This window comes from Anabas testudineus, chromosome 5 (genome assembly GCF_900324465.2).
Source record: "Anabas testudineus chromosome 5, fAnaTes1.2, whole genome shotgun sequence".
Lineage (NCBI taxonomy): Eukaryota > Metazoa > Chordata > Actinopteri > Anabantiformes > Anabantidae > Anabas > Anabas testudineus.
In genome coordinates, this window is record NC_046614.1 from 22781608 (window position 1) to 22798175 (window position 16568).

The following is a 16568-nucleotide window of genomic DNA, read 5'->3' on the forward strand; positions in this document are numbered from 1 at the left end:
TTAATCCGGACGGAGAAGAATAAGCTCTGCACCTTAACTGTAACTGATGAAGGACAAAGCCTCAGTCAGATGTGACGGTTACATGTCAGTGCTGGTGTTGGGACTGGTTGCTCAGGACTGACTGCCAGCTCTACATTTTTTAGGATAGGATCTCATCTAATGTTTCACATAAACCACCATAATCAATGTGGCATGGATCACGCAGCCAAGGTTCATAATACTGAAAGTGAAAGTAAACTAAAGGGTGGCATGAGTAATAAGTGTACTTTCTGTATTTTGTACAATAGTTAAGGAACCACCCAAAGTGAATGTCACACCATCAGTATTAACTGAGGCAGGAGACCATCTATTTCATCTTGTTCCAGATGTTGAAGGTCTGGCCACATGTGGTCTCATGTGAGCCAGGTGGAACAACAACCCACAGGTGGCTTCCACAGAGTTTCTAAATCTGCTACTTCATCATGTCATTCAGAACCAATCAAGCCTTTCACATGAGAGATCAAAGGTCTTTAAGCGAGTTCAGTTGCTCTAAGCAGCACCTTTGACACCACCGTGACCTGGATCACAGCCTTGTAGAAACATCTTCATCTCTCAGCTACTCCTTTGTGTCTGAAAGAGCTGACATGTCTTTGTTCAGAGCCTCAGGTTTCTCTTTCATCATCTGACTCATGTGCTTCTCTTTCGTTAACTTGTCCAAAGAGGTTCAGTTTCTCTCCTTCTTCTGGTTTTAGGGATTTCTGGAGCTCCTCTTTGCGATCGTCTGCATCTACATGGAGAGATCTGAATCTGTGGTCTGTTCATATTTTTGAATGTCTACTAACAATACCCACTGTCTGCTGATGGTCCACACAGGAAAGTTTGTGTTTCTCAGTCCCCCCTGGTATTAAGATGTGTCCTCAGCGATCAGATCGATCGGTTGTCCAGATTTTATCAGTACTGTGTCATTCTCACAGGTTTAAAGGCTATATTCTTTGCTATAGTGTCATCAACAGCTAGGTATGGTACCAGTTATCAGGTTTGAACCGACTGGATCACAATCTGCCTCGGTGCAGACTGCAGAGAGCCTCAGATCCAGCTGTCGTTATCTGCTCTACTTCCAGTAAAAAGCCCTCACACAGCTTTACAGTGACACAGTGGATCACTCAGTATGATCTTTTCTTACATACTGGACAATCTCTCATTTGTTTCTCTTTCCCCCGTCTTTGCAGACAGTTAAAGATACAGAAGCTGTGGCGGCATGTCAGAAAAACAGGATCTGTAAAGATGTCTTGGCAGACAGGGCAGCAGAGATCTGCCTCTGATTGTGAAGCTATTTTCTTCCTGAGGGAGGATGGAAATACAGCCAGCGCTGTGTTAAAAGCGAACCAGAGTCAATCAGTTGTCAGCACATTCCCTCCACTTCAAATTTTGATGAAAGCACCTTTCCCATCAGTTTCCATTGATGCTTTCTATTACTGTCTCATCCCTGCACACTTCTATGCTTTACATACATGTGTGAGCTGCAGTGATACCTGAATTATACCATTAGTTTATTAGATCTAACAAAATGCATGTCAGTTAATTTTCCTGCACCAACAGGGGATAGTCGACTTCATCAGTCACAAACTAGGACAACAACCATGGTGTCCAAACCAAATCCTATATGTTCCTACCGTATATGTGGCTGCATCTACTAATAAATTAAAACCAATGGAGGAAGAACGACACCATCACAATCTCTCAACATGCCTCCATCTGCTGATTCAGGGACACTGGGGCATGGTAACCTTATCATCAGCAGAACCTATTGATCTGTATGTGTTATCGTTCTTTAGGACGATGCCTGGCATTGATAAGACTTCAGGATTGGCTGCAGTCGCTATTGATCCACTCGCCGTTCCAATTGAATACACACAGTTCTGAATATTGATAACAACAAGTTATAATTTGATTCACACTAGAAGGTAACGATGTGTACACATGATGATGTCATCAAACTGGAGGGACTACTGACAAATGTGATAGGAGGGGGGTATTTGTAATCCAGTAGTTGTGTGCAGGCGACCCAATGACACAGGTAGAAGTCAAGAAGCTTTTGACCTTTTAGGAGCAAGTTGTCAGCCACATATAAGAAGGAGCACAATTCAAAAACAAGCAGAGACTGTGAACGGGCAATCAGAGGTTAGGAAGTTATGAAAGGTGAGACACAGTAGATAATCTGTGAAGGAATGAATGGAAATGATTGGTGTGGGGTTAATCAAGGAAAGGTGAGCAGGTGCTGCAGCAAATGTTTGACATTTTCATCAATGAATAACAAAAAATGATGTGAACATAAACAAACCATCCTGATGCAGACTCTTATTTCATGACCTGCAGCATCTGTGGAATCACAAACTTTAGCTCTCGATCAGTTATTTCACATCAGTAATCAGTGTTTCCTCCACTGCCCAAAATATCTCCGGTTCAAACATGTATTTGCAAGTCAGCCCACCAAGAAGCATCTTATTTCAGTAACTGTAACTATACATGAGACCCTGGGGATTGGTCTGTTTCTTCTTGTTGCTGTTCATGATGAACAAGTGTGGACTTACCATCATCAGGTCATGATTTTCAAATCAGTATCACGTGCCCATTAGAAACACAGGCTCACTGCAGGGCAGATGCTCACCAAGCAGCCTAAAATCTCCTACGTCAATGCTGTGGCACCGTGCGATCGTCACCTTTCTTTCCACACGGCGAGTTCTGAGGATGCTGCAGGAATTCAGTTGGTTCTCCCGAGTCATACGATACATCAGACGGGAGCAGTGATAAAATGTCTCTGGTGAAATAATGACAGGAAGACAGAGAGTGAGGAGGTTCAGAGGTGAGGGAGTGTGGAAGAGAGATGAGAGAAGATCTAAGTGGTCTACTTTGAGACAAATGCTGGCATGAGCATTTCAGCAGCGTCACAGTCCCATAATACAACAAACTGACTCAGTTCTTACAGCACAAGTGAAATTGTTCAAAGTGTTGAGACAATCAGTATAATAAGTGTTAACATATTCCTGGTAAATGACTTTGCAGCATGAATGACATACGTCAAAAGAGACACAGTGACTGTTACTGTTAGTAACTTCGTCTTCATTAAACACTTTATTATTGTAAACTTCTCTGTGGTTTGGTCTGATTTGCTTTAAAAGCCTGTAACACGGGGATGGAGCACATTTCATCATTTCAGTGATGCAGCACACCCACATCAATACTGCTAGCTTTGTTTTAACGCAGTGCTGAATTTAAAAGCCTGCTCAGCCGTCATGAAGCATCCATCTGTTCAAGCCACATGAACTCACACCTCCATCACAGCAGTGAAGTTGAACATAATTTATATTAACTAATGTTCGCATTGAATCTCCACTCGCTACCCGGTATTGGTGCTATGTTGAAAGAAAAATTAGTTATTAGTGAATTAGTAGCTACGGATTGGTTAACTGAATGTTTGCATTGAACGTGGTTGGTCCTGGAGCCACAGTAAGAAGTTCATTGTAACTAAACTGAATTTAAGCTGATCACTGTTGCTGTTTGTAAGTTAGTCGATATTAAGTGAAGGTTTAATGTTGTACATCTCCCCACTTGTGTTGTACCAGGTTCTCGGTTCTTCTCTCTCCGCTGTAGGCAGTTTGTGCTCTGGGAGATAATTCTGTAAAGTTCGATATCAGTGATTCTGTCAAAATACACTGTGCCTGTGTGGCACTGTAACCTTGGTTATAGAGGTGTTTACATTTTATCCTACATGGAGAAAGAGTATTAACATATGATTGTGTGTACACGCTGCTTTTTTGTCAGCGTGTAATTTTATAAAGCAGCCTGTGATTTACAGCACACATGAATTTACCAGCCTTTCTATCATCTCTGAAACTTTTACCAAGGTATTTCTAAATCAATATGAATTTCTGAAAACACTGATGTGCTGAAGTCTGCCTGATAGAGTCTGACTTACTGGATCTTGTGTGCTAAACTGATGTTATGTGACTGGATTGTAATTATGAGCTCTGTTCCATATGGACGAGAAAGAAGACTTCATATTTTATGTACCGTTGACTTGCAGCTTGTTACTCTCTAAATCTGAATGTGCAATCCTATGAAAAACATGTTAGTCTCTAAAAACCTTTACATCGCTAACATCTGTGTAGACGTTCAACCCACAAACTCATTAGTTACAGCTAATTAATTAGTAGTAGTTTTATTTTGGAAGAGGCACAGTCACAGGCAGCAGCTGGGCTTTGTCATTTTTATCATATGTTAGTCAAGCAGGAGGAAACTGTCAAGTTTGTATGATAAAATGGAGGACTCAAACGCAGCACAGACACACGTAGTGTTATAAATTACAAGTTCACTAAAACAAAAATACACCGAATGTAAATCAAGAGCAGCAAGATAAACAGAAAATCACTCTAAGATGAAGGTCTAAACTAGCACAAAGTCAGGAAACAGGTCAAACTAGACCTGAGGCCGGAGGATGAACATAAACTCAGTCAAAGCAAACAGAAGAACGCAGGACCTCTTAGAAGAGCAAAGACATGAGATGGGAACCTAGAGAAGCCAACTGGCTAACTGGACCATGTCAACATAACTCAACAAGAGGCATCAAGGGCAAAAACAACAACAGACGAAGTCCAGATCGAGCCACGACACACAGCTTCTTAAAGCATCTGAAGCGTCTCTGCAAGTAGTTTCAATGCTTCACCCCATGAAAGATTACAGTTCAAGATTCAGTGCATCACACCTGAATCGGAAAGGTGTGAAAGCTCAGATATGCTTTTCATTCTGCTTGTTCAGAGAGTCTGTTGTCAGGTGATATGATATGATTTCATAATAAATATTTGATCAAACAAAAGTAAGAACCGCACAAAGACAACTCTTATTCTGTCCAACTCTTCCATCATGATTTATTTCAAATATTCAAAACTCAAGGATTTGACCAGCAGCTTTAATTTATCCATTACTAGTACATGACAAGACAAGAGGAAACTGACTGAGTCCAAGAGAACAGTGTTGGTGAGATGAGAGCTGACAACAATCAAGGAAGACAAGGTGAACTTGAAGGGAAAAAGAGGCCACACGTGTTTATTACAGTATTTATAGAAATTTGAACTACACCTGTGGAAAAATTAGGACATAGGTGAATCTTCCTTTGCATTTTCAGCTGGTGCAACCTGGGATTCAGTGTCTTGCCCAAAGACAGCTCTACCTCCTAATCCACAGCTGCCCCAGCCACTTCACGGTGAGTGTTCATGGTAATGACTGACACTGAAAATGACGGCTCTATGGCACAGATGAAAATGATTAGGGTTTTTAGCCTTTTAAATAACCAGGTGTAGCAACTCCAGCTGATCCGCACAGATCCACACTTTGCTGCACCAGAAAACACTGGCCACAGTTCAAGATTTTACAGTATTTTATTCCACCAAGAAGAAAAACACCAGTAGTTAAACATGCCCTCCAGCAACAACACACAAAAAGAGTAACTAGCGAGAAACTTTCCTCCATCAGCAGATGGATGTGAAAACAGCTTTCTGGTGTCAAACTACTCATACATCATTCTGCACAGTGAAGGTCAAAGATCCAAGAAAAGAAAAACACATCTTTCAGTAAAGGGGGGCTTTACATATAAATATTTTATAGTTGTTTTTCTTCTGCAGTGGCAAAAATTGTATTTTGACCATTACAGCCTCCAGTTTTATTCCTCCTGCTAATGCCTTTTTATTTCTTCTCTCTTCCCTCTTTCTGTCTCTTTACTTTCCTCACCGTCTTGTCTACAGCACACACTTTACATAGATAAATGCAGTCATTTTCATCCCTGACTGCTCAGGCGAAACATTTTCTTCTCACAGTCATTTATGTTGAACAAAATAAATGACATCCCACGTCGCATCTCTCAGGATGAAGAAATGAGAAGCAGCCAGCTCTGGATGAAACTGGATGAATCGAACAGTCAATCAGTTCTAATCTATAGATCTTTTAGTTCCTGTGAACTGTTGCTGTCGGGGAAAGATGATGCACGAAGCGATTCCTTGAATTACACTAAGAAGAACGATGAATGATGAATTGGTGAAGCAGAAACTACTATAAAAACAGTGAGGAAGAGAGAATTCAACATCAAATCCACTATGGAGACATTAAAGTGTGTGTGTGTGTGTGTGTGTGACAGAGAGGGACAGACTACCTGGAAGCTCTTATAGAAAGAGGTGAAATAGAGGGCAGTCAAACCGCCACTCTGGAACAACCACTGAAAAGAATGAATGAGAAAGGATTTGACAGAGAGACAAGGAGAAAGAGGGAGAGGGAAGATTAAAACAGAGAGAGAGAGAGAGAGAAGGTGGGATAAAAGACGAGGAGCGGTGACAAGGTAAAGAGAGGAGAGCAGACAGGCTGCCGCCGACATTCACATCCAAGACAACCGCTTGGCCTTTCCATCAAAGCTTATGCACACACACACACACACACACACACACACACACAGCGTTCAGGTGAAGATTGGTGGAGGTTGGACAACTTGTCGTCCACCACATCAGGAAAGCCAAGTAGTTCACCTCTCAGAGCAGCTATCTTTAAAAGCATGTGTATGAGGACCAGGTTGTTACGGCGACAACCTGATACTGTACGTGTTGAATTAACCTAATTCATAATTAAAAATATCATAAACACTGGTTCACGTCATATATATCTGTGACATCTTCAGCCCAGCACACCTGGTGCTGTATATTTATTACCTGTCTTTCCTCATCACCTCTGCCTGGTCCTGATGATGACATTGAAGTAAAACAAAAGCTTGGGACAAAACTGGCACCGTGCATCTGTCCTCCACATCACAGGATGGTGTGTTGCCTTCAGCATTAAAGAGAGCACGGTGGATCATAGCAAATGTAGCAAAGACAATAAAGAGTAAGAAGAAGATTAAACCAGAACTGAAATGATGACGTCTCACCAGTTTATTTTTAAGTGTGTTTTTTTTTTCCTGCTCTTTGTTTATAACATAATCAGATGATGATCAGTCTTTTTTTACTCCTCTGTATTTTTAACTCCTTTCAAATAAGAGCTGGGTTTAAATCCAGCTTCTGCTAAACTGAAATAAAAAAATAAATAAATCTCTGATGCATAGTTTTAAATTTTAAGTTCTTTTGTCGCTTTCACGGATCAACTTAATTTTATTCATAGAGTCACTTTAACACACCAGTGGTGGCTGGAAGTTCTTCTTCAGAGAACAAAGGATGGAAACTGAGATTAGAAGCAGTCGCAGAAAACAACAAACTGCAGGAATCGAGGCCAGCGTGTGTGTGTGTGTGTGTGTGTGTGTGTGTTCAGACATTGTATGCATTCAGATCAAAATGCATTTGTTTGTGAAGAATTAAAAAGAGGGAAATTAGAAAATGACCCCTTAACCCCATAAATTGGACAGACTACTGGTTTGTTAGTTATAAGCTGGATTATTTTTAAAGCATTAGATGAGTAAAAGCTCATGAAGAGTGTTTACTGCAGAAACTCAAATATCTTCACTCTGAGATACGATCTCTCACAATACAGAATATTTGAATCTTTATTGGGTTTCAGTTTTCTGCAAACCCCTTATTTGCGTGTACAAACCAGTGGCATCCCATCCTAAATTAGAATGAATAATGAATGAGACCCGACATTCGGTCTGCCTTGTTCTTATAACACTTGTGCGACTGACAAATTCAGTGCGTGGAGTATAAACCTGGTCAGCTGTGGTTGATCCATATTGTTTGCCTCAGCTGCTAAAATAATAAGATCCTATCGAGTCTGCTCAGTTTGAACGTGAGTGTGCAGCTGACGTGTCCTTCTGTATCCCTGTTCATGTAACACTGAGTGCGAGGACACAGATAGAAGGTAAAAACAACCTTTTACTGATCAATAGCAGCACGAAAAGAACAAAATGAAACAATGAACTGATTCTTCCAACAAAGCTGAAGTATTGACTTTGCATCCAAGGCCTTCTATACACTAGTCCCGTGTGCCATAGAGAACTACTGCTGTCCAGAATCTACTAAATCAATCTATTTAACTAATCAATTTTTTTTTGTTCACTAGAATGACAGATGTGGAATGACCACTGCTGAAGTCCCTGGCTATTTATTTTGAACAGCATCTCTCCAGTGCCTTTTGTTTTGGCACCAGACATTTGGAAGCTGTTTTTAAAATCACAACTTCAGTAGGAACCTATGGATTTGGACCTGAGAGCCACAGACAATGTACAAATGTTCACTCAATAGATGGTTAAGAGTACTATTACTGTTGCTGTTTACTGTTATTTGTTAGTTCGTCTCAGTACACATTCAAACGAACCAAAAATGTGCCATCCAACTTGTTTTTCTGAATTTAATTAAACATAGAAGGTGATGACCTTTATTCCAAAAAGAAACTGAGCTACCAGAGTGTCATGACCCTGGCTTTTGTTTTGAAATCCATGAACCATTACCAAAAACTTTAGTGAACAAGTTACAAACACATTTGTGAAGTTTTCATGAAACAAACAGCACCAGTGTATTTTACAAAAAGGCTGCAGATCAGTGAACTACCCATGCTGGTGTTTTACAGAAAATAACTTAATAACATAGTCTCCTGAAACATGAATCATCTAATACAAATAAACCATCAAAGAAAAATCCGGGAGTGTACAGTATGTGATTATAGTACAGTGAAAATAGAGAAGCTCACTGAAAATGTGGCTGAGATGTAAACGTAAATGAAATGTAAATCACGGGTTCATGAATAAATTATGTTTGTTCATGGTTATACAGTAGAATATATGTGTGCAATGTGGGTCAAATGTAAATGCAAAGACACAGTTATAGAACCACAGAAACTTGTCTGGTCAATTTAGAGAGTTCTTACACATGTTTGAGGGTGCAGTATGAATTTTTTATCATCTGTACATGATTCATGCAAATATCTCTCTTTTCTACTGTAAATGGACTTTATTACTCTGAATATATAAACATCTGATTCCTGACTCTGTTTTTTTTCTCAAAGTTTCTTTTGTTTATTTACATAGTTTTTCTTTATTCGACTCAGGGGTCTAAGAAAATGAATGTCGTGCAGATTGTGAAGCCCCTTGAGGAAATTTGTGACTTGTGATATGAGGCTTTATAAATAAGATTTGATAAATACATAAGATTTGATTTGAGATGCGTTACAGAACTGTGGGGGTGTGAAGTTAAACTAAAATATATTGGATGTGCGTCAAACAGTGAATAAAGCCTTCAGACTCTATCACATGTGCAGTATTTGCACTGGGAGCTTCTGAGTACAACCACAGAACAGCTGGAGACTGAACTCATTATTTACTCCCACTCATATCAGAGGAAACTCAGTGTACAAAAAAAAAAAAAAAAGAAAGAACATGAATCCATATATATTGTGTTTTATGAGTGCATTTGATGATGTCAGAACATGCAGAGCTTCACAGTGGCCGACAGTGATAAGAGGTGTGTGTCCTCTGTGGAGAGTTACAGGATGGATTATTCCTCATAAAGCGACTGTCAGACGACCACAGCTAAACAAGGCGGATAGCGACTGTGTTCAAACTGCGTGTGTGTTCGTTGCTCTTCAGGTTCTGTCCTTGTGTAGATAATTTTCAGCTTGAGACCTTAAGAATTGACAGTTTTTTTTCCAGTGTTCGTTTTTTTTTCCAACGGGTTAAGAAGAATAGTAGGAGTGAACCACACAGGCTGTCACCTGTACACAAAAAACAGCACTATTTATAGCACAGTCTCTCAGGACTAATTCACACAGATGTTCATAGTGAAAGAAGCAATTCAACTGTGATGAGATTCCTGTGGATGTGCCAGCCAGCACTGAACATCCGACTGAGCTGTCAGGCAACTGAGCCCGGCATGAATTCATGAGTTTCGGTGAAGGAGTTTTGGTTTGAAACAAGTGAGAATAACCCAGAGCTGCTTTTTCATGCTTTAAAAATGATGACTCCCCTTTGTAAGCACTCATGAAAGGGATGTGGAAACTCATGCCAAGCTGAGCCACGAACAGCCATGACCAAGTGAGCCATGCTGGAACAGCACAAATGGTTTTTCTGTGCACGGCAGGCGAGGTAAAAGGTGTTGTTTACTCGGATGTTGGAGGTACCCAGGTTCACACAAACCACAATATAATCTGTTCTCTGATGTTCAGTGAACAGCCCACAGGGGCCTGTACTTGTAATAGTTAAAACTAACCAGAGAGCTGAACACTGCATGCCCATGTTCTTAAGATGGTAAAAAAACATGCTGCATTTCTAATAGTTTTTCACAATAGAGGCTTTGTGTTGGTTTTCTAGAGGAGTACTTTTAATTTGAAACAGCAAAAAGACGTCTTTATCTCGTTCTCTCTGCAGTTTGGTTTTAATACCTGTTTTGATTTAGTTTAATTTAGCCAGATGGGGTTTATAAACTAGATTAAAACTGGTGTTAAGCACCAAATTGCAAAAAGGGACAAATAATGACCTCTCCGGCTTTGTGTGTCACTTTAAATCAGCAGTAATGTGACACAGCAAATGAGTAAATGAGAATCTAGGGTTGAGACCAAAACCTCAGTGATTTGATAAAAGTGCAGAGAGCGAAACTTTTTGCACCAACACACACGAGTTGAACGAGTTGTGAAGCTGCAGTGTGAAGAGGTGTTCGCAGCTTTGCACACTGTGATTTTATTTTATCCTTTGTTAGGTCTTGAGCCAAAAACGGTGGGACACCGTGGGTTTAGTGCTAAAAGCCGGGGAATACACTCCATCAACAAGGTTCCTGATAAGTGTTAAAAGTGTCATATAGCAAGTAAAGTGTGTGTGTGTGTGTGTGTGTGTGTGTGTGTTTACGGTAAATCATCTGTTAGTCTGTTTGGACAGTTCAGGATCAAAGAGGCCAAGAGGCTGTGATTAAATGTGGACGTCCCACTCAGAAACACACGTATGTTTGTGTGAGAGCCGATGATTGATGTCAAGCTGACAGTGCAGCCAGACCAGAGGAGCCAAACACATTTACTCAGCATTCAATTTCTTTGTAGAGGTCTCTGAGGGACACACACACACACACACACACACACACAAGCACACACATCTCCCTTCCCTCATGCTTTTAATTGTACTCTTTACCTCATTTATTTGCGTCTCTTTGATTGATCACAGTTGACGCTGAGACTGTTTTTCATTCTTTTAATTTACAGGTGATGAGATATATACATATATATATATATATATAGAGAGAGAGTGCTGGGATTTACAGTAGATTTGCTGTAAGAAGGAAGTCACTACTTCATCTTAAACAAATCCACATCCTTACTTGCACTCCACTGCAGATGTGTGTGATCGCCCTGTGTACTGAACACACGCAGTTTTTGTACCGTGCATGTCCATCATGCTTTGTGCTGGGTAGGTATCGCCTGGCATGACTCAGAAGGTCAACTGTCAGATTAGAGCAGAACAAAGTTTCATTTAAAACATTTAATACACAGCTCCGTTGAATGCTCCAGTCTGATTGGCTGATGAAGTAATTGGCGTGGTCTGTCATCTGTGAATATCAGACTGATGTTTGACATAATGACGCACTATTCACTGAGCACAAAACTGCTGATTGCTGGTTGGAGACTTTGTTCTTTGACATGAAATGGTGATTCACTTAAATGATTGCAGTATTGCAGGAGAAAAAGAAAAAAAAAAACCATAAATCTAGTCTCATTTAGCTTCAATGTCAGACCCAGAGCCAGTTTTATAGGATTTGGGACATTTTAATGAAAGAGAGAAAACAAAATAGTGTCCAATGCCATTAAAGACACATTTCTCATCAGGTACAGATGTGGATATTGGAGGCAGACATCTCTAAACTGCAGAAAATAAAATCCAAACTGTCTGCATGAATATGTGCTGCTATTAACACACAGTCCATCTGAGCTCACTGTGGAATTTCTGAGGTGACTACAAAGGGCAGCACTTTGGTAGTGGACTTGGTGCTGATCCTACGTGCGGTTAGCCGGCAGTGTTGACAGATGGCAGAGCAACTAAATTTGAGTTCAGTACAAGAGCATCCTCACTTGCAAATTAAAATAATGCATGTGCATATGAGATTAATTCCACTCAGAAATTGTTAGCCCAAACCCTCTGCAAAGCAATAACTGACATGCTTGGTTTATTGTTCTTAATTTAAAACCACGACAGCACACTAACACTACAGGCAGCAGATCGAGCATCTGCATTTTAGCACAGCCATGCTTATTAGATTGCATATTTAGTACCAGGGAAATTTATTAAATCAGATTTTATATTCCTGGTAACATAATTACGTTTTTGAACTGTGACCTGATATATTTGGAAAGCAACTCAATATTTATATCATGTGCTGATTCTGATATTGTTCTGCACGGTCCAAGCTTAATGACACATATTGTTTGTATTATGTCAATTGTTATTTTCTTTTTTTCTATGTTTCTCATGATTTAGTGCAAATAAATAATGCTGATTAAATGTTAGACAAGACGTTTCATTCCTGGCCTTGGAAAATGTACAAAACTTCTTTTTCTGGTGCCTTTAACAGCATCACATCATCCTTCATGAGGGGGAAGTTCACTTTGTAGCACTGAGGGTCTGTTGACCTGTAAGCTCACTGGTAGTTATGATTTCATCCTTAACACTAGTAGGACCACAGTAAGATTGCTTTTGATGCTTCAGGTACAGTAAGTGCACCGTAAACAGGTGGGAATTTAACCAGACGCTGCACAACTGGTGCCTTACAGCCACAAACAAATCCACCACGCTGCTGATTGCACGGGCAACTCAAAGTCTTCACACACTCAAACATTTCATGTCCAAGCCACATCATCAGTAAAGTTATCTTTGGAGAGACATGTCTCGTAACCGATTAAAACATAAATATCTAAAATTTCACTGCTCCATTTCCTGTTCCATGTTTTTATTTTGGGCTCCTTCCTGTTCCACACCATCTTTTTTGTCTTAAGCTTCACTAATTACCTTGATTGTTTTCACCTGCGTCTAATTGTTCCCTTTAGAACCACGTCCTTGTTCAAGGTTATCAGTTCTCACGCTGCTTTCCAGCCACACTTTTGTGTTTCGCCATGTGTTTCTCGACCTTGCCTTCCCCCTGAGTTTTGGACTCTCTCCTGGACTCTCGGATCTGCCCCTGGACCACAGACCTGGGTTTCTGCTTTGGTTTTGCTTGCCTGTCTGTTACTTTTCCAGTAAAACCTTTTGTTATCTCCTGATTCTATTTTTTTCATTTTGTATCTTCGTTTTCTTTCATTCCCTTTTTGGACCGAGCTCACTGCTGTGTTTGTGTTTTGTTGTGACTTTACCACGTGTTATACTTCAAGTATCTAGTACTGTGGAGAAATTTGTTGCCTGCCATTTTGAACTCCACTACTACAACTCCCAGAGTCCTCTTCTTCCCCTCTCTTTTTCCTGGATTTGTTTCCTTCACAACAGGTATCACCTACCTTGGATCCTGAAAACCTAGAACCCTGGTTTTGAGGATCCAACTATTCTGGTTGAAAAGTGTACATGTTGTCCTGCACTGTGTTGAGATTCAAATTTTATTGTTAGACAACCCCTTGTGTTATGGAAACTTTTTTATGGCAGAAATCTGACAGCAAAACTAAAATTATTTTATTTTATTATCACTGTATGCTATTCAAGTGGGAGAGTGTGTAGAGAAGACAGACAGGCGCGTAATACTACTTCCGAAATCTCGGACACACACACACACATACAGACACACTAGGAAATCTATTTCTGTCACATACTTCCAAACATAATTCACCTGCTTCTTTCATTAACACAGTCACTGAAAGTTGTGTGTATCAGCGGTATTGAAGCCTGAAGTCGTTGTGAGAGACCAGTCCATTACACTGTCTGCCAGCAATTAGTGCTGGTGCTAATGACAGGACAGTGACTGATGGTATAGAGACGCACACACGTACACCAGAAGTACTTCATTATTCTGCATGCTACACACACACACACACACACACACACACACACACACACACACACACACACACACACAAGCCCTGCTTAGAACTTTAAAGTTGAACAGTCACACACCAACAGACTGAAAGTGCTGCAATTACTGACAGAATAATAGTTTAATGGTTTTAGAAATGTGTGTTCACTTTCTTCTTGAGCGTTATTGTTGACAAGAGGATTTATATCAGTGTCATAATAAGCATAATGACTGGAAGCAGGTATGTGGTGCATACATACGTTTCTGTCTTCTTCACCTGTGACCAATAAGAGTGGACTTTAGTGTGTTAGCTGAACGTAACTTGTCAGACAGTACATCATATTTGATAGATTTATTTAATAGAATTGGTAGTTTCAGATTTACCCAACAGTGGTTGGGGTTAGAGTGGGGGCACTAAATCCATGAGCAAGACAAGCAGATGAGATTGAAACAAAATTTACTGTCCATAATTAACAACAGGTTTTAACAACTCAGGATCTGTCCAAACAGATTAATGGGACTAGGCGGGCAGATGATATGTCCAAAAAGGCAGAGAGAGAGAGAGAGAGAGAGAGAGAGACAGTATGAGGACACTGAAAATTATATTAAGTTCTAGTTCGAGATGAAGTTGATGAGCAACATGTAGCCATTGATTCGTTATCTGTCACTTTAAAGTCATAGTTGTGTTACTGTATTGTATTGGATACTGTAAACTGAGAATCTAGACATTATATGGAGCTATGCTTCATTAACCCAGCAACATACATTTACAGTACACACACTCATCTAGATGCATAGATTGAACACACACTATAGAAAATGTCATGTATGCACACACACACACACATAGAAGCAGATCAATAGATATAGATTGTGAAAGGACCATGGGGAGTTCTCAGCAAAGAAAATGAGGTTAACTAAGTCACTGACAAATAGACTGATCTGTGTGTGTGTGTGTGTGTGTGTGTGTGTGTGTGTGTGTGTGTGTGTGTGTGTGCACTCACCTTGACACTAATTGCAGGCCAACGGTGTAAAAGAGTTTCTGTATATGCATGCGTAAGATGCATTACCACCACTCTCCCCTTCATCAATGTGTCTGAATATGTGTGAGTGTGATTCCTCTTAGCATTTCAATTACTGCAGAGCTGAATCACTGCACGGAAAAGCATCTGGGGACATTTTCCAATTGTTTTACTGATACTGCACCTCAAATATATCTTGTCTTGCTGTATTGAGTTGTTGTTCTCTGCTGTTGTTAAAGACTGTTCATTGGAATCTGAAGACGCAGCAAAGTGAATGAAATGCTAAATAATAATTTTCAGTAATAAGTAATTTTATGATAATAGTGTTGCATTCAGTTTATACTACACTGTGTATTTATGACAATTTTAGTCAACACGCTTGAGAAAATATAAGATGAAATGACTGCAGGGAGTGTTTTTTATGTTTTATTGTTCATTGTGTATTATCAACTGAAAAACATAAAACAGATTTTTTGTAGCCTTCAATTTTTTCACATTTTTTATTAAAACAAATGAATAAGAAAAGCAAAATGAAAAAAATGTGTGTGAACTATTATTAATGGACTAAAAAAGTTCTGTAGTCTCAGCACAATTCATCAATACACTGTTCTTATACTCATTAATTAGCTACTGTGAGAAATCACCTCAGGCTCATAACATTAGTGAATACAAACATATATATATTTTTATATATCAAACACATGGTCATCTGTGCTTCTTCTTGCAAAATATTGACTATTGTATCAGTGTCAGCTAATTAGAGAAATGACTGATTGGATGGTGCTAATGAACCCTTGGTTCTCAATGGAGTCTAATTGTAGTGATCTGTTTTGTGTTGTTGAGAATATTGTGGTAAAGATTTTCTTTGGCTAAATAAGAGGATATCATGCATTAATAATGAATAATTGTGGTTTGATGCGTTGGAAAACAAAGACACAAAGAAATGACAAGAAAGTCAGAAAACTTGAGAAGACAGAGTTCAAGCAGAGCGAGCACACAGTGTGATATTTCTATGACTATCTAATTGCAGTCTTTTATATAAATAGCTGCTTTACATTTGACACAGCATCAGCACGTTCTAACATTACCACTAATAAGATGTGTTTTGGTACATGTGTGGTTGGGTTTAGGCTTTAGAGTCAGTTGGATTGGGGTTGGATTGTTTCTTTTGTTTATAATTTAATACAGACGTTGTTTGTGAAGTGACTGGTAGATTTCTGTTTACTAAGCCAACCCACAGTGTTTTCCTGATATGAACCCAATGTTGTGATGCCTTCACTCAACCATAAATACATAAATAACTTTAATAAAGTTGGAGTACTGTATCTGGACTGGATATTTTCTGATATTGTGGACTGAGTTGCACCATGTTAAGCATCTGATGAGGGTCTTTACATAATCCTCCAAGCCTTAGCCCACCTTTGCATCTTGGTTCTCTCTGATTGCTGTTCAGATTTCTTCATTTATATTCAGATTCTGGTCGTATACAGAAAAGAAATAAATGCATATGTTTTAGCTGCTTTGAGCATCTTTATCATTAAATAAATACAGCTACGTGGTTCATGGTGTCAAAGTT